The 20,683-nt window shown below is 43.0% G+C and overlaps 1 protein-coding gene across 1 annotated transcript in view; it reads right to left on the minus strand.

Moving 5' to 3' along the window:
* CACNA1B (calcium voltage-gated channel subunit alpha1 B) overlaps positions 1 to 20,683 on the minus strand; it is a 286,673-nt gene that overhangs the window by 133,758 nt on the left and 132,232 nt on the right.

Genomic DNA, 20,683 nt, shown 5'->3' on the forward strand with positions numbered 1-20,683 from the left:
TAGACAGTCAGTTGTGGACATGTCTGGAGTCAAAGGGGAGAATTTATTAAGGCTGGTATTTCATACATCAGTCTTAGGGCTCATGCACACGACCATGCATACGGCGGGTCCGCAATACATGGGCACTGGCCGTGTGCATCCCGCATCACAGATTGGGCCTGGCATTCACTTCAATGGGTCCGCAATCTGGGAGATGTGGAATGGAGGCACGGAACGGAAGCCCACGGAAGCACTACGGAGTGCTTCCGTGGGTTTTCTGTCCATGCCTCCGCACCGCAAAAAAGTAGTGCATGCACAGATCACAGACCCATTCAAGTTGCGGCCGACCCATTCAAGTTCCGGCCAGCACACGGTTGTGTGCATGAGCCCTTAGTAAGAAGTGCGCTGAGGTAAGATGCTATATAAGATGCTTTACCCCTTAGTGATAGTGGCAAAGCATTTATTTATTTTTTTCGTTTTTTCACGTTCCAAGATTTTTTATATTTTTTTTATATTGCGGGACAAGTTGCACCATTTTGGGGTACACATAACTTACTGATTAATTTTTATTAACTCTTTCTGGAGGGAGATGGGAAAAATAAGCTATGCTCCCACTGAGCTTTTACATGATACATATTGCTTTGTTCATTGTTAGATAGATAACACAATAACTTTAGAGTCAGTAAAATTACAGCGATACCAAATACAAATAACTTTTTTTTTACATTTTACTACTTTTGAATAAAAACCCTTTTTAAACAAAAAGTTTTTGCATCACCACCTCCAAAGACCCATAACTTGATTTTTTTCAGGACATCTTGTATTTTTCATTGGTACTATTTTGCGATACATAACACTTTTTAATTGCTTTTTATTTAATTTCTTTTGGTTGCGAATAAAATAACTGCAATTCTGGCTCTTTTTTTTTACGGCGGGATAAATCTTGTGATAATTGAGGAGTGCAGGTCATTATGGATGAGCAAGAGATTTTATTTTTGCAATTTTTCCCATTAAAAAGCATATTTTTTTTCAATGGAAAAAGGTGCATTTTTTAACTTGGAGATTTATTTAATTTAACTATATTTTTATTAAAGAAACAGTATATGAGTACAAAAGAATTCAATATCAAGATGTATAGATTTTAGAAGCACAAATATACACATCATAGAGCAATAGTAACAAAATTAGATGATCCCCACATGAGGGGTCGATATAAAAGTGTAGGGGGCAAACAAGATAGGACATATGCACAAACACCATATCTACCCATTGGCGTCTAAAGGTAATGTTCTATTAGTCACACAAAGCCCAGTATTCATCCCAAGGTGCCCACATTTCATCAAATCGTTCCATTGTATTATGTAAAAAGGTGTAAGGTATTCTTCACGTCTTTGACTTTGTCTACCAAATCCTGCTTTTAACCATTTACAGAACTTTAACAGGTGCTGTTTTAATCTCTTCTATAATACACTGTACTGCTTATGCAGTACAGTGTATTACACTGTCAGTGATATAGTGACAGGCACCATCAGGCTGCACCAGAGAGGTGCAGCGTGATGGTTATACACTGCAGGTAGGTATGGGGCCTTTGTTAGGCCCCATGCTGCCCTGCTAAGACGTCGGCACCACACAATCTCATTCATAGAGGTGCAAATAGCTGAGAGAGGGAGCTCCCTCTTTCTAAACTGATTAGATGCTTCCGTTGCAGTTCTTCGATATTTTGTTCAAGAGACTGTCTCCAGTCCACTGCTCAAGAAACTTTAATATTTCAAAGAGTTACTACATACATCTATTTCATACCAAATGCCCTGCAAGTAATTTGCAGTGTTACTAGCATTAAAATATATGTTGTTCATCACTTTTGCTTCCTAATTATCCCCCTTGGTGTTGCTTTTGTAAATCAGTGCTGCTGAGGGTTGGGATCTGGACAGGATCAGTCTCCTTCTCCCTCTGGCAGCTAACACTATATCCCCTTCTTACTATGCAGACAGAGTCTTGTCAGCCATACTAGTATGCTATTGCTGGGGGTGACAATTTCTATTGGCTACCCTTCAGTGAACAGAGGATCACTATGCAAAGACCTGGCTGTGAGGAGAGTGTCTGAGCATGTGTGTCCACCAGCACTCAGCTGATTAGGTGGACTTGCTCTTTGCTATAAATCTGTACAGTTCATGCCGTGGTTAAGAAATACAAATATATACTGAAATACACTGGTATTTCTACAGCCAATTACATAGAACCAACACTGTGGTCAGTATGTAGATATCCTACAGGTGTATTAAAACTGTCTACTCAGTGATGCGCCGTAGCAGCTGACTCCCATGTGCACCCATTATACGGTGCATCACTGACAGTTAAATAAAATAAATTCTATAATAACAATACAGTACATACGCAATAAAGCATAATCATAAAGCCTAGACTATTACTCCATTGCACTTAAATCCTGCCACCCTCACTACAGAGTAGGGAATTCAGCACTGTGGCGAGGTATAATGAAAAAAAGGGGGAAAACAAATTAAAGAAATGTGTTATATTTTCCGATATTTATTATACATCCCAGGATTGCATAGGTTTACACAAACTAATATGTTTCTTTTTTGCCCAAAGGTATTCATGTAGCGTTAACCTATTTACTTCTGTGTCAATACTCAGGGGACTGGCTGCCATCCAACTTCCTGGCAATTAGTAGCCTCCCCGCAAAAACCTTGTTTATCTGTGGCCTCCTGCTTATCCACGTAGTTTTTAATTCACTCCGATCCCCCAATATACAAGAGTGGATAGTTTCAATATCCGCATATTGACTGGAGAGCTGGTTTTATGTACTCAGGCAGAATATCATATTCACAGATTTCAACATATTTTAGGTCATCAGTATCTGCATACTGGGGGTAAGACTCTTGGGACCTTTGGCAATCAGCTGTTTGAGGAGACTGAGCCCATTTCCTAGACCAGTGATGTCACATTCGTCGGTCAAATGGGGACTGAAGATAGGTCATCTTTATTAAACACTCAGACAACCCTTTTAATCATGGGATAACCCCTTTAAGGCTCTGAGCATAGTTCTCCGACAGAGGGGCTGTTGCATGTGAGTTTTAGACTAGGCTTTCCTCCACACTAAACTAATATTACGTGTACTGCTCTACCCCATTATCAAGGTGTGTGGCTTGTTAGTACCCCCAGTCCCCAGGCACCAAGTGCTCAGGTCAGATACCACATCAGCTCCCCTAGCTATACCAATATGTGCAACTACTTGTCCTAGGTCAACAAGAAACCATGGTGCTCAGCAATCCCCAGAGCAACCTCTCCAAGACACAGTCTACCCAGCAAACTGTCCCAAGACAATGGTATACCCTCAAGGCTAATGCTTCTCTCATTACTACTTGCCCTAGGAGGTCAACAAGAATCCATAGTGCTCAGCAGTCCTCAGAGCAACCTCCCCAAGACACAGTCTACCCAACAAACTGTCCCAAGACAATGGTATTCCCTCATGGTTGATGCTTTTCTCATTACTACTTGCCCTAGGAGGTCAACAAGAAACCATAGTGCTCAGCAGTCCTCAGAGCAACCTCTCCAAGACACAGTCTACCCAACAAACTGCCCCAAGACAATGGTATTCCCTCATGGTTGATGCTTCTCTCGTTACTACTTGCCCTAGGAGGTCGACAAGAATCCATAGTGCTCAGCAGTCCTCAGAGCAACTCCTACAAGACACAGTCTACCCAACAAACTTCTCCAAAACAATGGTATTCCCTCATGGTTGATGCTTCTCTACTTACTACCTGCCCTATGAGGTCAACAAGAATCCATAGTGCTCAGCAGTCCTCAGAGCAACCTCTCCAAGACACAGTCTACCCAACAAACTGTTCCAAGACAATAGGTATTCCCTCATGGTTGATGCTTCTCTCATTACTACTTGCCCTAGGAGGTCAACAAGAAACCATAGTGCTCAGCAGTCCTCAGAGCAACCTCTTAAGGACAGTCTACCCAACAAACTTCCCCAAGACAATGGTATTCCCTCATGGTTGATGCTTCTCTCATTGTAATTGTAGGCAGCGGCTGCAGTGCACCGCTGTTCCCCTGCTTACCGCCGCGGTCACGGGCGCCGTGTTCAGTGGTGATCTGCGGCCAGTGCTTCCCATTGACCTCTGCAGTCCTGGGCTCTGCCTTTGTAGGTACTGTTGTTCTAGGATCTGCTCTACAGTTTCCTCTCAGTCCTGGCCACAGCATGCTTGCTGCTTGTTTCCTGCAGCACTTCCTTAAGGGCCGGTGGGCGTCACTTCCTGTGCTTTATGGGTTAGGTCATGTGAACTCGCTGACCAATCCTAGCCCTCCTGCGCATATATAAGTGGCTCAGCCCCCTTTCCAGATGCCTCAGTGTCAAGGTCCTTGTGTCCTACTAAAGTTCCTGATTTCCGCTTGTGTTCCTGACTCGTACCTGTATTCCTGGACTCTGTTACCTGTTAGATCCCTGTCTGCTTGCCTTGACTCTCCTGTTGCCGAACCGCATTGCCTGACCTGTACCTGTGCCGCCTGCCCTGACCTTTTGCCTGTCTGACTACTCCTCTGCCTCATCCTTCGGTCCTGCACCTCTAGTACCTTTCTCAGGTATCTTCTGGTCCGCCTGGAACAGCTGCCTCATGTGCTTATCCTCCTCAAGAGGTAGTGACCTGGTGTTCCCCTTGGGAAAGTCTATCCCCACACCATCAGGGGTACTGTGAAGATCGAGGGGTTCACTTAGACAACGACCTTAGAGGAGGTAGGACATGTAGCACAGTGGGTTCACACCCACTGGTTCTTGACAGTAATATTGCTATTGTTATATTGTCTCCATGCAAAAATTATTCTCAGCATTTGAACCATATATTGGGAATTGGTAACAGACCGTTCTATAAACTCGCTTCTTCTTCCTTGGCATTCAGCTAAACTCTCCAGTGTCTCGGCACTAAACATACAGGAATATCTAATTTTTTTTTTTGTCAATGAGGGATTAGCTGAAATGTACATGATGTCAATGCCTCTGAGTCTCGTACTATTAACAATTTAAATAATATTTTCATCTCATTCACTCAAGCGAAAGAAAAATGAAGCCAATGTAAGCGCTCCGGTAAACAATCCCGCACTTTACTAATTACGATATATTTGCATAAGACTTTGTATGGCTACTCAGTCGGAACCGACATCTCAAGGCAATGATTTAACACATATCATCATTATTCTCTGGGGAGTAACAAAGATTAGAGATACAGATAGGGCAGCGGAGGGTTCGGACTATAAACATGGCCGGTACTTCGGATGAGCAGTTTTTAAAGGGTTAAATATGCAATACAAGAGTAATTGGGACATATTTAAAAACAAGGTAAAGTACAGTATGAAGGCGGTGACATTGGGAACGGGCTTATGTGAAACGCGTGGGTAATGTTCAGTGCATGATTATGTCATGCAACATACAGGTTTATCTCGCATGCATAGATTTGGGATCATTGGCTGCTAGGCAAGGTCAGAAAGGTCCACAATAAGAGTACCTCTGGTGGGTCGGGGCTCTGATTCTAATGGTCTCCAAAGCTCCAACAGAAATAAGACAACCCCCGCCGACTAGGGTCTGTGAGGGTGTCCTGACTCTCCCCCAATGGCAGATATTGGGGGAAGAAGGTTCAGGCAGCTGGAATTCAACATGTCCGATCCTTTGTTCCCATGGGAGATGAGGTGTCTAACACCTGCCTCGCCCTATCTAGAACAGATGCATGCCCGGCTGGGATGCGTGCTCATATTTTATCAAGCTCATATTTCAGTATACTCATATTTCAGCATGATCATATGTCCGTGTACTCACATTTCAGCATGCTCATATTATATCTGTATGCTCGTATTTTATCATGCTCATATTTCCATGTACACATATTATGACCATGCTCATATTTCCGTAGACTCATATTTCAGTATACTTATATTTTAGCATGTTCATATTTCCTCAGGCTAATATTTTATCATGCTAATATTTCAGTTTACTCATATTTCAGCATGCTCATATTTCCATCTACTCATATTTTGACCATGCTCATATTTCTGTAGACCCATATTTTTATACTTCCGCAGGCTCATATTTCAGTATGCTCCTATTTCCGTGTACTCATATTTTGAACATGCTCATATTTCTGTAAATTTAGTATTTTATTATGCTCATATTTCAGTATATTCATTATTCAGCATACTCATATTTTCTACTACATTTTAAAAACCCCATCCACATGTACAGTATTGTACATCACTCTACATCTATGCTGCGGAATCTGCACTACAAAGTTGCTGCATTTCCACCACGTCTGGGAGTCAAAGAGAGGTACGGTTCGGAAAACAAACCACAAACCTTCTGTCCTGAGGGTCAAAACCTAGTAATATGATAAGAGACCCATTTTGATATCTGCTATATGTTGCCACATAATACAGTTGCAAGAAAAAGTATGTGAACCCTTTGGAATGATATGGATTTCGGCACAAATTGGTCATAAAATGTGATCTGAGCTTCATCTAAGTCACAACAATAGACAATCACAGTCTGCTTAAACTAATAACACACAAAGAGTTAAATGTTACCATGTTTTTATTGAACACACCATGTAAACATTCACAGTGCAGGTGGAAAAAGTATGTGAACCCCTAGACTAATGACATCTTCAAGAGCTAATTGGAGTGAGGTGTCAGCCAACTGGAATCCAGTCAATGAGATGAGATTGGAGGTGTTGGTTACAGATGCCCTGCCCTATAAAGAACACACACCAGTTCTGGGTTTGCTTTTCCCAAGAAGCATTGCCTGATGTGAATGATGCCTCGCACAAAAGAGCTCTCAGAAGACCTACGATTAAGAATTGTTGACTTGCATTAAGCTGGAAAGGGTTATAAAAGTATCTCCAAAAGCCTTGCTGTTCATCAGTCCACGGTAAGACAAATTGTCTGTAAATGGAGAAAGTTCAGCACTTCTGCTACTCTCCCTAGGAGTGGCCGTCCTGTAAAGATGACTGCAAGAGCACAGCGCAGACTGCTCAATGAGGTGAAGAAGAATCCTAGAGTGTCAGCTAAAGACTTACAAATGTCTCTGGCATATGCCAACATCCCTGTTAGCGAATCTACGATACGTAAAACACTAAACAAGAATGGATTTCATGGGAGGATACCACAGAGGAAGCCACTGCTGCCCAAAAAAAACATTGCTGCACTTTACAGTTTGCACAAGAGCACCTGGATGGTCCACAGCAGTACTGGCAAAATATTCTGTGGACAGAGGAAACCAAAGGTGAGTTGTTTGGAAGAAACACACAACACTATGTGTGGAGAAAAAGAGGCACAGCACACCAACCTCAAAACCTCATCCCAACTGTGAGGTATGGTGGTGGGGGCATCATGGTTTGGGGCTGCTTTGCTGCGTCAGGGCCTGGACGGATTGCTATCATCGAAGGAAAAATGAATTCCCAAGTTTATCAAGACATTTTGCAGGAGAACTTAAGGCCATCTGTCCACCAGCTGAAGCTCAACAGAAGATGGGTGTTGCAACAGGACAACGACCTAAAGCATAGAAGTAAATCAATAACAGAATGGCTTAAACAGAAGAAAATCCGCCTTCTGGAGTGGCCCAGTCAGAGTCCTGACCTCAACCCGATTGGGATCCTGTGGCATGACCTCAAGAAAGCGATTCACACCAGACATCCCGAGAATATCGCTGAACTGAAACAGTTCTGTAAAGAGGAATGGTCAAGAATTACTCCTGACCGTTGTGCCCGTCTGATCTGCAACTGCAGGAAACGTTTGGTTGAAGTTATTGCTGCCAAAGGAGGTTCAACCAGTTATTAAATCCAAGGGTTCACATACTTTTTCCACCTGCACTGTGAATGCTTACATGGTGTGTTCAATAAAAACATGGTAACATTTAATTCTTTGTGTGTTATTAGTTTAAGCCGACTGTGATTGTCTATTGTTGTGACTTAGATGAAGATCAGATCACATTTTATGACCAATTTGTGCAGAAATCCAGATCATTCCAAAGGGTTCACATACTTTTTCTTGCAACTGTATATACATTTTATATAGATATCAAATGTAGGAATATATATGATAAAAATAATAAATCATTAAAATCTAAAATAAAAAATATATAAAAATGTCAAAATATCCTAGTTCTATAATTTGATGCAACGTATTTACTGTAAAGATGACTATCCCCGCATACAGCAGGACAGTTCATTGACAAGACACTGATGAAAACTACTGATCTGTCAGGAAGCGGTGCCCTGCATGTGTGTGACATTCTGCATTCTGGTAGAAGGAATGTAGTCTCTGTTGGTAGACTAATAAGTGCGTGTGACGGCCGCCTGCAGCCTGTTCTAGATCACTATATATATTATAGATGGGATTTTCATTCCCGCTGGGCTGGCTCCAGTTTTCTAAGCTGTTTTACAGTACTGGAAAATCCCTGCTACTCCCATTTCTGATTTAAAGGCTATGGACGTCTTTGTAGACATTTTCTTTTTATTATTTTCGTATTCAACTTATTTTGGGATACAAATCATATTTTCAATTGGTCTTTATTAAAAAAAATTAGCACTTTCCCCCGTTCAGGTGTCAGCCTCTGTGTGTTAGCAGAGTAGCAGGCTTTCTGTTCACACTGCGTCTCCAGATAGCTCACGTGAAGGACTTGTCTCTGAATTCCTGACAGCTCCTAAACAAATTGAGCTATAATGAGTGTTTATGAGCTGTCAAGAATTCAGACATAAGGGCTCCACGTGAGCCGTCAGGGATTCAGTGTGAACAGAAAGTCTGCTACTCTGCAAACACACAGAGACTGATATCTGAACAGGGGAAAGGGATGAAACTTTTTAATAAAGTACCAATTAAAAAATGATTTGCTGCCCAAAATGAGTAGAATGCTAAAGTATGAAAATGCCCTGAAAAGGTGTCCAAAAATGTAAGCACATTTTGCTACAAAGGCCACTTAAAAGGGTTTTCCGAGATTTTAAAACCGATGGTCTATCCTCAGGATAGATCATCAGTATCTGATCGGTGGAGGTCTGAGACCTGGGACCCCGCAGATCAGCTGTTTGAGAAGGCACCGGCAATCGCAGTAGTGGCGTGGCCTTCTCACAGCTTAGTCTAGGCCAGTGACGTCACGTTCATCGGTTACGTGGCCCAACGTTGAAGAGAATGGGGTTGAGCTACGATACAAAGCACAGGCACTATACAATGTACAGCGCTGTGCTTGGTGAGCAGAGTGAAGGCCGCAGAGCTATTATGAGCTCTGGTGCCTTCTCAAACAGATGATCAGAAGGGGTTGGACCCCCCACGGATCAGATACTGATAGATCATAGGTTTTAAATCTCAGAAAACCTGCCGTTCTCTGGATCAACTTGCAGGATAACAGGCTGACCTGGATGGACAGATGTCTTTTTTCAGCCTTTTTCATGTCACTAAACTATGTAACCCTTTAAAGTGGCCTTTGTAGAAACATTTTCTTACATTTTCATGTGTTTTTCCCATCCCATGATTAATGCAAAAAATGAGAATCAGATCATATAGAACATGGCAATCTCTTTCTAACAAAGCTAGAACCAGCCCTGTACCTCACATGGATCCAGAGATCTCCCCATTCATTGCTCTGCTAGATTTATATCAGGCTGAAAGCCCAAGGGGCGTGTCTTTTCTGCTGCAGCTAAGGGGGCGTGTCTCAGCTCTCCCTATCACAGCTCAGGAGGCAGTTGAAGAATGAAACTGAGCATGTGCGGCCTTCTCAGTGAGCAGGTCAGAGAAATAAGAAAATAAACTATAGGTGGTGCTGAACAGATATATTTAGTTGAATAACTCAGTGGCTATGCAAAATTTTTAATTAAATTCGATTACAAAAGTATTCAGATTCGGGTGCTGGTTTGAAAACTGTAGAATATTTTTCATAGGACAACCCCTTTAATATAAGGATATGCTTAGCTGTGAAGTCTCTCGTCAATTAAGTACTATTACTTCAATGGGAGGTGTATACAACCATATGCAATTAGCTTCCCCTATTGGTAGTCCGCTGGCAGATAGAATTCTAAATGTTTAGTCCAGATGTGTTTCTACTCTACTTATTCCAAATAAGGTGCTGGCAGACGGGCCCTATATTTAGCAATGGTTCTGGACAAAGAACCTCCTGTACTATACTGGTGATGAACCCTGCGAAAGAAGGATGACAGTTTGGGAGTTGCTTGAGAAAACGTTAGAGTACTTTCACACTTGCGTGAGTACTTTTCCAGTATTGAGTTCCGTCCTAGGGGCTTAATGCCGGAAAAGAACTGATCAGTTTTATCCTAATGCATTCTGAATGGAGAGCAATCCGTTCAGGATGCATCAGGATGTCTTCAGTTCAGTCACTGTACGGTTTTTGGACAGAAAAAATACTGCAGCATGCTGCAGTATTTTCTCCGTCCAAAATTCCGGAACACTTGCCGGAATGCTGGATCCGGCATTATTTTCCATTGAAATGCATTAATGCCAGATCCGGCCCCAAGTGTTCCTGGAAAAAACGGATCCGGTTTTGCAGTCTGCGCATGTGTAGACCTTTAAAAATGTAAAAAAGATAAATACCGGATCAGTTTTTCTGGATGACAACTGGAGAGACGGATCCGGTATTGCAACTCATTTGTGAGACGGATCCGGATCCGTCTACGAATGGTATCCGTTTGCATACAGATTGCCGGATCCGGCAGGCAATTCCGGCGACGGAACTGCCTGCCGGAATCCAACAACGCAAGTGTGAAAGTACCTAAAACAGGGAGCAGGGATCTCAGTGGATGAGGTGGTACCCGCACCTGTAAGGAATTTTTGGAACATGATGCAGATATGTTATAAATGTTTAAGCAGGTGATACCTCCTTAAAACCTGATGTGGTCATTCTAAAAAAGTAATGAGGTCCTTTACTTGTGACCATCTGAAAATCTATGCTGCTCTGTGTGCACTTCACAAATAACACATGTGTTGGCAGACACGTAATGATGGCGCAAAAAAGTGCCATGGAGGTAACAGCCACCATTTACCGCGACATAGAAACAATACTGTAAGGACAGAGACAAATGGCAAATATGGTTAACTTGATTCCTATCCCGAATGCGGATTGTTCTGAGAAGCTTACACTCTATAGTATCCACAGTCTTACAGTCCAGAAGATATGTGATCCACAGAGGATGCGTTCACTTATTGTACTGAGCTCTTGGTTCCCCATGTGTAGCTATTGGAAGGTTATGCAAATATATTGTAATTACCAAAAATGCTGAATTGTTTACTGATGAGTGTAAATAGATGTAATTTCCCTTTAGTTTCAATGAGGGAGATGACAAGGTTATTTGAATTATTAACAGTATCAAACACAAACACAGAGGCACCAAAATGGTGCACACAGCGTAAAATATACAGTATGTCTGCGTATCTATCTATTTATCTATCTATGATTATCTATCTATCAATGAAGCACTATTACTTCAATAGGAGGTGTATACAACTACATGCAATTAGCTCCCCCTAGTGGTGTCCTGCTGGCAGATAGAATTCAAAATTAGTCCAGGTGTGTTTCCACTCTACTTATTCCAAATAAGGTGCTGGCAGACGGGCCTATATTTAGCAATGGTTCTGGTTCTTTCTTTCTATCTATCTATATCTCTATCTATGATCTATCTATCTACTTATCTATCTATCTATCTCTCTATCTATGATCTATCTATCTATTTTTACGTATCGCATGTGGAACTATTAATTTCTATGGGGCTGCAAGAGATGTAAACAGTGCACATATGTCGGCCCACATCTGTTTGGCCATTCCGGTAATTATAGAATATGTCCTATTCTTGTCCATTCTGAAGACAAGAATAGGCAGTTCTATTAGGCAGATACGGCATGTACAAGGCCGGTATCTGTATTTTGCAGATCTGCGGTTCACCCACTGCAAAATACATAGGATCATACATACATATGATAATACATGCGATATGTGCATGAGGCCAAGGTAGTGGAGCTGTCAGAAATGTTGCATCTCAATAGCAGGGCCTGTGATAGAGAAAAAATAAATTGAACACTCCAAACAAAACTGACAAACTGTGATGCCTAGTGCAGGACCTGTGCAGTGGAAGATTCTCCCTATTGTGTTACTCGACCCCTCAGTCCCTACAATCAGTTTTAGGACCATGCACATGACCATATTTTTGGTGCAGATCAAATGCGGGGCCAATCATTTCAATGTATTATAGTGACACGTAGTAGGTGCAGGACTTGTTTTTGTATTGTGGTCTAGTTCTTCAGATCGCTCAGTTCATTCATCCTCATTACCAGACCATTAGGCAATTTCCTGGTCATCTGGCATGGGATTAACTAGTTGCTATCAATATGGCGGGCAAGATGCAAGCTGGTGAGAATATACTGTACTGTACACTGTAGATCTCGGAGGGTTGACCCCCCAAAATAGAGCAGTTTGTGAACGAGAACAGTCCAAATGATATGAGTGCTCCTGTCCTGGTATCACTGCGTTCATTCCTGTAAACAATCAGTCTCTCATCAGACGGAAAACCATTACTCAATAACCTGCTAGGAACACCACATAACTCCGTCCTTATGAATGATGAATGAAGCAGCAGACGTAAGCTTCCCCGGTCTGCTGCGAATCCAGCCAGTACGCAGCCAGCCATTACTGATGATTTACCATCACCCTGCTGATAAAATCAGTGTCCTCATTTCACAGGACCTAAAATCTCATTGACTGCAACTGAATCAACTGCACTGATGAATCCTCCAACTGGTGACAGTGCACAATAGTGAGCATTTTATGGATATCTAGCGTAAATATAAAGACGGATTCACATATTATTATTTTTTTTGCAACGTCACTGATTTGAAAGCTGATTAGCTACCGAATTATCTGAAGTTCAAAACTATCAGTAGTTTGGGGACATATGAAGATGGCACCACTGACGGAAAATACTACGTAGACAGATTGATAGATACTACTGCTAAATATACTGGGAGTATGGATGGAGAAGAATGGGGGTCCCAGGACAGAGCCTTGAAAGGCACCGACAGAGAAGACAGGACGAAAAGGTGGTGGGTGATGCCAAGGGATAGGAGAATTTGTAACAGGTGGGAGTAGTCGAGGTGTTGAAGAAGGACAGAGTAATTCAGAAGAAATAGGACAGGTATATTTTTTATTATACTGGCTTATATAGCGCTGCCATATTATGCAGTGCTTTACAGACATTATCATCACATCGCACCCAATAGGGCTCACAATCTAATTCTATCACTATGTCTTTGGAGTGTGAGAGGAAACCGGAGAACCCAGAGGAAAAACACGCAAAAACAGGGAGGACGTACAAACTTCAGGCAGATGTTGTCCTTGGTGGGATTTGAACCTAGGACCTCAGCACTGCAAGTGCTAACCACTGACCCGACATGCCGCCCATATTAAGAGAAGTACAGAGTAATGTAGAAGACAGACAACAGGTCTAGAAGGAGCAGCACAGAGCAATGTAGAAGGCTGAGGACAGGTCTAGAAGGAGGAGCACAGAGTAATGTAGAAGGCTGAGGACAGGTCTACAAGGAGGAGCACAGAGTAATGTAGAAGGCTGAGGACAGGTCTAGCAGGAGGAGCACAGAGTAATGTAGAAGGCTGAGGACAGGTCTAAAAGGAGGAGCACAGAGTAATGTAGAAGGCTGAGGACAGGTCTAAAAGGAGGAGCACAGAGTAATGTAGAAGGCTGAGGACAAGTCTAGAAGGAGGACCTCAGAGTAATGTAGAAGGCTGAGGACAAGTCTAGAAGGAGGAGCTCAGAGTTATATAGAAGGCTGAGGACAGGTTTACAAGGAGGAGCTCAGAGTAATGTAGAAGGCTGAGGACAGGTCTAGAAGGAAGAGCTCAGAGTAATGTACAAGGCTGAGGACAGATCTAGAAGGAGGAGCACAGAGTAATGTAGAAGGCAGAGAACAGGCCTAGAAGGAAAAGTACAGAATAATTTAGAAAAAAGAGAACAGGTATAGAAGGAGGAGCTCGTAGTAATGTACAAGGCTGAGGACAAGTCTAGAAGGAGGAGCACAGAGTAATGTAGAAGGCAGAGGACAGGTCTAGAAGGAGAAGCACAGAGTAATATAGAAGGCTGAGGACAAGTCTAGAAAGAGGAGCTCAGAGTAATGTAGAAGGCTGAGGACAGGTCTACAAGGAGGAGCTCAGAGTAATGTAGAAGGCTGAGGACAGGTCTAGAAGGAGGAATTCATAGTAATGTAGAAGACAGACAACAGGTCTAGATGGAGGAGCACAGAGTAATGTAGAAGGCAGAGGACAGGTATAGAAGGAGGAGCACAGAGTAATGTAGAAGGCTGAGGACAGGTCTAGAAGGAGGAGCACAGAGTAATGTAGAAGGCAGAGAACAGGCCTAGAAGGAGAAGTACAGAATAATTTAGAAAAAAGAGAACAGGTCTAGAAGGAGGAGCTCGTAGTAATGTACAAGGCTGAGGACAGGTCTAGAAGGAGGAGCACAGAGTAATGTAGAAGGCAGAGGACAGGTCTAGAAGGAGAAGCACAGAGTAATATAGAAGGCTGAGGGCAAGTCTAGAAAGAGGAGCTCAGAGTAATGTAGAAGGCTGAGGACAGGTCTAGAAGGAGGAATACATAGTAATGTAGAAGACAGACAACAGGTCTAGATGGAGGAGCACAGAGTAATGTAGAAGGCAGAGGAAAGGTCTAGAAGGAAGAGCACAGAGTAATGTAGAAGGCTGAGGACAGGTCTAGAAGGAGGAATACATAGTAATGTAGAAGACAGACAACAGGTCTAGATGGAGGAGCACAGAGTAATGTAGAAGGCAGAGGAAAGGTCTAGAAGGAGGAGCTCAGAGTAATGTAGAAGGCTGAGGACAGGTCTAGAAGGAGGAGCACAGAGTAATGTAGAAGGCTGAGGACAAGTCTAGAAGGAGGAGCACAGAGTAATGTAGAAGGCTGAGGACAGGTTTACAAGGAGGAGCTCAGAGTAATGTAGAAGGCTGAGGACAGGTCTAGAAGTAAGAGCTCAGAGTAATGTACAAGGCTGAGGACAGATCTAGAAGGAGGAGCACAGAGTAATGTAGAAGGCTGAGGAAAGGTCTAGAAGGAGGAGCACAGAGTAATGTAGAAGGCAGAGAACAGGCCTAGAAGGAAAAGTACAGAATAATTTAGAAAAAAGAGAACAGGTCTAGAAGGAGGAGCTCGTAGTAATGTACAAGGCTGAGGACAAGTCTAGGAGGAGGAGCACAGAGTAATGTACAAGGCTGAGGACAGGTCTAGAAGGAGGAGCACAGAGTAATGTAGAAGGCAGAGGACAGGTCTAGAAGGAGAAGCACAGAGTAATATAGAAGGCTGAGGACAAGTCTAGAAAGAGGAGCTCAGAGTAATGTAGAAGGCTGAGGACAGGTCTACAAGGAGGAGCTCGTAGTAATGTAGAAGGCTGAGGACAGGTCTAGAAGGAGGAATACATAGTAATGTAGAAGACAGACAACAGGTCTAGATGGAGGAGCACAGAGTAATGTAGAAGGCAGAGGAAAGGTCTAGAAGGAGGAGCACAGAGTAATGTAGAAGGCTCAGGACAGGTCTAGAAGGAGGAATACATAGTAATGTAGAAGACAGACAACAGGTCTAGAAGGAGGAGCACAGAGTAATGTAGAAGGCTGAGGACAGGTCTAGAAGGAGGAGCACAGAGTAATGTAGAAGGCTGAGGACAAGTCTAGAAGGAGAAACTGAGAGTAATGTAGAAGGCTGAAAACAGGTCTACGAGGAGGAGCTCAGAGTAATGTAGAAGGCTGAGGACAGGTCTAGAAGGAGGAGCTCAGAGTAATGTAGAAGGCTGAGGACAGATCTAGAAGGAGGAGCACAGAGTAATTTAGAAGGCAGAGAACAGGCCTAAAAGGAGGAGCAGAGGGTAATGTAGAATTTAGGCCAGGTCTAGAAGGAGGAGTACAGAGTAATGTAGAAGGCAGAGGACAGGTCTAGAAGGAGGAGTACAGAGTAATGTAGAAGTCAGAGGACAGGTCTAGAAGGAGGAGTAAAGAGTAATGTAGAAGGCAGAGGACAGGTCTAGATAGAGGAGCACTAAGAAATATATAGAATAGAGTACAGGACTAGAAGGGGGTGCACAGAGTAAGGCTACTTTCACATCTGCGTTTTTGCTGTCCGGTTTTGAGATCCGCCATGGGACCTCAAAACCACAGCAAAACACTTCCATTCAAATAATACAACCGGCTACATCTGTTCAGTTTGGATCAGGTTGTAAGTCAATGGGTGCCAGATCCGATTTTTTGTGTCCTAAAAAATGGATCTGACACCATTAACTTACATGTTTTTTTGTGCCGCATCTGGCTTTTTCAATTTTTATGTCACATAGGCAGTGGACAGATCTAGAAAGGGTACAGAGAAATGCAGAAGATAGAATACAGTGCTAGAAGGAGGAGTACCGAGTACAAGGCAGAGGAAGAGGAGAGAGTAATGTACAAGGCAGAGGAAGAACACATTGTAAGGTACAAGGCAGAGGAAGAAAAGAGAGTAATATACAAGGCAGAAGAAGAACACAGAGTAATGCACAAGGCAGAGGAAGAGAAGAGAGTAACGTACAAGGCAGAGGAAGAACACATTGTAAGGTACAAGGCAGAGGAAGGAAAGAGAGTAATATACAAGGCAGAGGAAGAACACAGAGTAATGCACAAGGCAGAGGAAAAAATTAGAGTAATGTACAAGGCAGAGGAAGAACACAGACTAATGTACAAGGCAGAGGAAGAGAGGTGAGTAATGTACAAGTCAGAGGAAGAGCAAAGAGTAATGTACAAGGCAAAGGAAGAGCAGAGAGTAATGTACAAGGCAGAGGAAGAGCAAAGAGTAATGTACAAGGCAAAGGAAGAGCAGAGAGTAATGTACAAGGCAAAGGAAGAGCAGAGAGTAATGTACAAGGTAGAGGACGGGTCTAAAAGGAAGAGTAGAGAGTAATGTACAAGGCAGAGGAAGAGCAGAGAGTAATGTACAAGGCAGAGGAAGAGCAGAGAGTAATGTACAAGGCAGAGGAAGAGCAAAGAGTAATGTACAAAGTAGAGGACGGGTCTAAAAGGGAGAGCAGAGAGTAATGTACAAGGCAGAGGAAGAGCAGAGAGTAATGTACAAGGCAGAGGAAGAGGAAAGAGCAATGTACAAGGTAGAGGACGGGTCTAAAAGGAAGAGCAGAGAGTAATGTTGGGGTTTCAGGCAGCTTTGGTGAAGGCAGTTTCAGTAGTCAGATGATGATATAAATGTATATAGCCACTCTGTGCTGTAAATAATGAAGAACACACAACTAGGGGAATTCTCTTTTGTCATCAACACTGATGCAGACAACCAATGTTATCTGGAGCTATCACAATGCTGCTTGTGTTACTTGTACCCCACTGTGAGACATCTTTGTTGTCTTCGCTTCCCCGACATTGTGCTTGCAAGCTGAAGACAGCACATTAATCATAGGAGAGCACGAGGATATAAAACTGGATCATATATGTGCAGACGAGGTAACATCTCTAGGCTTCCACATGTGTGTTGCAGAGGCACAGATGGAGCAGAGCTGTTTGTCATTTAGCAAAACCAACCATTGTATCACAATGGGTTACCTGTGGTTTTCCATACTGCTATATAGCACCCATATAATGTCAAACTGAACGGCCTAAATAGTACCACTATAGCGAGATAGTGTAGTCAATGGTAGAACAGCAGGTTCTGATAAGTCCCACTCAATCACTGAGCCACAGACAGAAAGCATCCTGCACACGCAGTACACTGCACACGATCAGGCTTGTATATAGAATACCGTCCTGCTGACAAGTGATTTACTCGCTCAAAATAGTCATATACTGCGACAATAAAATATAGAAGATAGGTGCAGCATGACAGGAGTATGTTACGTAGATAGACACAATGGCGACAGACAAAGATAGACTAAGCAGACAGATATAGAGGGTTCAGGAGATAGGCTGAGAAGTGACGAGATGGACAGAGAGGAGATGACAGACTGCAAGATGGTCATAGATTTAAAGGGGCACTAAAGTCTATCTCGTCTACATTTTGGTCTGGCTTAGGGGACATCATTTCTGCAACCCAGTATTTGGTGGGTGCTGTGGATGGGGCTAGAACTACTTGTCTCCCTCGCACATGCGCAGATTTGGGTGGGCTCAGATGTTTGTGCTTGTGCCAGACAGGCAAGTAGTTCTGGCCCTTTCTTGGGCTCCATGCCTGTCCATAGACCAAACCAAAACCTAGTTTTCAGAATGAAGAACATTCATAGATGGGGGTGCTTCACTAAGCTGGTCCTCATAGATGGGGGTCCTTCACTCAGTTGGTCCTCATACATGGGGGTCCTTCATTAAGCTGGTCCTCATAGATGAGGGTCCTTCACTAAGCTGGTCCTCATAGATGGGGTCCTTCACTAAGCTGGTTCTCATAGATGGGGTCCTTCACTTGGCTGGTCTTCATAGATGGGGGTTCTTCACTTGGCTGGTCCTCATAGATGGGGTCCTTCACTAAGCTGGTCCTCGTAGATGGGGTCCTTCACTTGGCTGGTCTTCATAGATGGGGGTCCTTCACTTGGCTGGTCCTCATAGATGGGGGTCCTTCACTTGGCTGGTCCTCATAGTGGGGGTCCTTCACTAAGCTGGTCCTGGTAATTGTGGTTGCCTCTGTGATACAACCTCTTCAGGAACAGGAGCCATGATGGCCATGGAGTTGGGGGGGGAGGTCCTTTACTCTGCTGATTGCCAAGTCAGCTTCTATTTCTTAGTCAAAGTAATTTTTATTGGTATTTTCATCATTGATAAAGAAACATTTCTTGCATATATGTATACTAGAACAGTGAAAGCAAGCAAATTGTATTGTCGACAATATCTATAAGTAACACTTTTACATGTAAGGGATTGAAACCACAATGTTAATGTGGACAGAACAAACACACAGATTATTTTGGAATAATTTTCTCCTGTTTTTGGGTCTTCTTCTCTTATGTATGTCATTTCTGAACAGTTTTGTATCTATGCTGAAAATTTGTATATATTTTTTTCAGGGGCACAGACATCAGCGTTTTTCTTAGAACTTTACAGGGAAGAAGAGAAAAAAAGGAATCCATACTCGTCCATTTTTAAACCAGACAGTTCCAGAGACTGCAATTTCCAGAGGATTCGCCTACGCACGAGGCCCCTTCACACAGCGAGCTTGCATTTGTAAATCAGATACAGCATTAGTAAATAAACTGCTAGATAAGGTTACATGCACCGTCACACTAAGAGACTCGTGCTAAGTGCTGGTTCTACGGGTCACGATGCCACGACTGCACCCAGGAGGTTCAATTATATCACCCCCCCCCTTCTACCCCCACCCCATACAAAGGAGAGAAGCATAGCACAGTCAATCCGTCTGGTCAGTCTTTGTGATGAAAGTCATATATTTTCTTCGGGTTTCTTGTCTTTTCATTTCGCCGCCGCTTTTGATGTATTAAATAAGAATCAATGGGATAACAAATGATCAGTGACGGCATTCGGAAGTAGAAGACAGTAATGCTCTCGAGACATGGACGCATTGATCACCCAGTCTACCAGATGGACTGGGAGTGTACAGCGAGACAGAAGCCAAAGATCTGACTCAGGCAAATCTCGGTTTCTTACTCTGCATCCGAAGGAAGGACTAGTCATTAAAAACAAAAATCATTTATCACGTTCCTGCCTGGAAATTGACGGGGAAAAAAACTGAGACTGGAGGAGATGGGAAATGCCGACGAGACAATTCAAACCAAGACACAAGGCAGACCGGAGACCGGAGCAAATCAAAATGTCCATTGTAATAAGTGTTGAGCGAATCAAAGCCAAACGAATTGACTTCGATAAAAATTTTAGGAAAAATTTGATTGGTCGTGAAGTCGAATTTCTCATGCTTCGTGATAACAAATCAGATTTCCCTAAAGTGGCGGTAAAAACAAAAAAAAACTCATACTCATTTGCCAGCGAAAAGGTTGTTGCGGCCATCTTGATTGAAAATCTCGCACGGGCTGGGTGCAGTAATGTCATCAGTGATGCCGGGCCAGCGTGTGTGATGTCATCATGTCACTGCGAAAGATTTTGCGTGGTGTTTTCAATCAAGATGGCCGCGATGTCCTCAACGTGAGCAAATAGATAAAGTGATTTATTTTTATTTATTTTTTTACCCTGATTAAAGGGAACCTGTCACCGGGATTTTGTGTATAGAGCTGAGGACATGGGTTGCTAGATGGCCGCTAGCACATCCTCAATACCCAGTCCCCATAGCTCTGTGTGCTTTTATTGTGTAAAAAAAACTATTTGATACATATGCAAATTAACCTGAGATGAGTCCTGTACGTGAGATGAGTCAGGGACAGGACTCATCTCAGATTAATTTGCATATGTATCAAATCCGTTTTTTTTACACTATAAAAGCACACAAAGGTATGGGGACTCGGTATGCAGATGTGCTAGCGGGCATCTAGCAAACCATGTCCTCAGCTTTATACCCAAAATCCCGGTGACAGGTTCCCTTTAACCCTGATTAACCCTGAAAGGCCTAAATGGCTAAATGGTAGCCTCAGATGACACGATCAGAGATGCTGGCGGCATTGTGCCCGCTACATACAAAGAAATAAGTAGTAAAGAAGTAATTAGGCACAAA

The sequence above is a fragment of the Bufo gargarizans genome, chromosome 9 (assembly GCF_014858855.1).
Source record: "Bufo gargarizans isolate SCDJY-AF-19 chromosome 9, ASM1485885v1, whole genome shotgun sequence".
In the NCBI taxonomy this organism is placed as follows: Eukaryota; Metazoa; Chordata; class Amphibia; order Anura; family Bufonidae; genus Bufo; species Bufo gargarizans.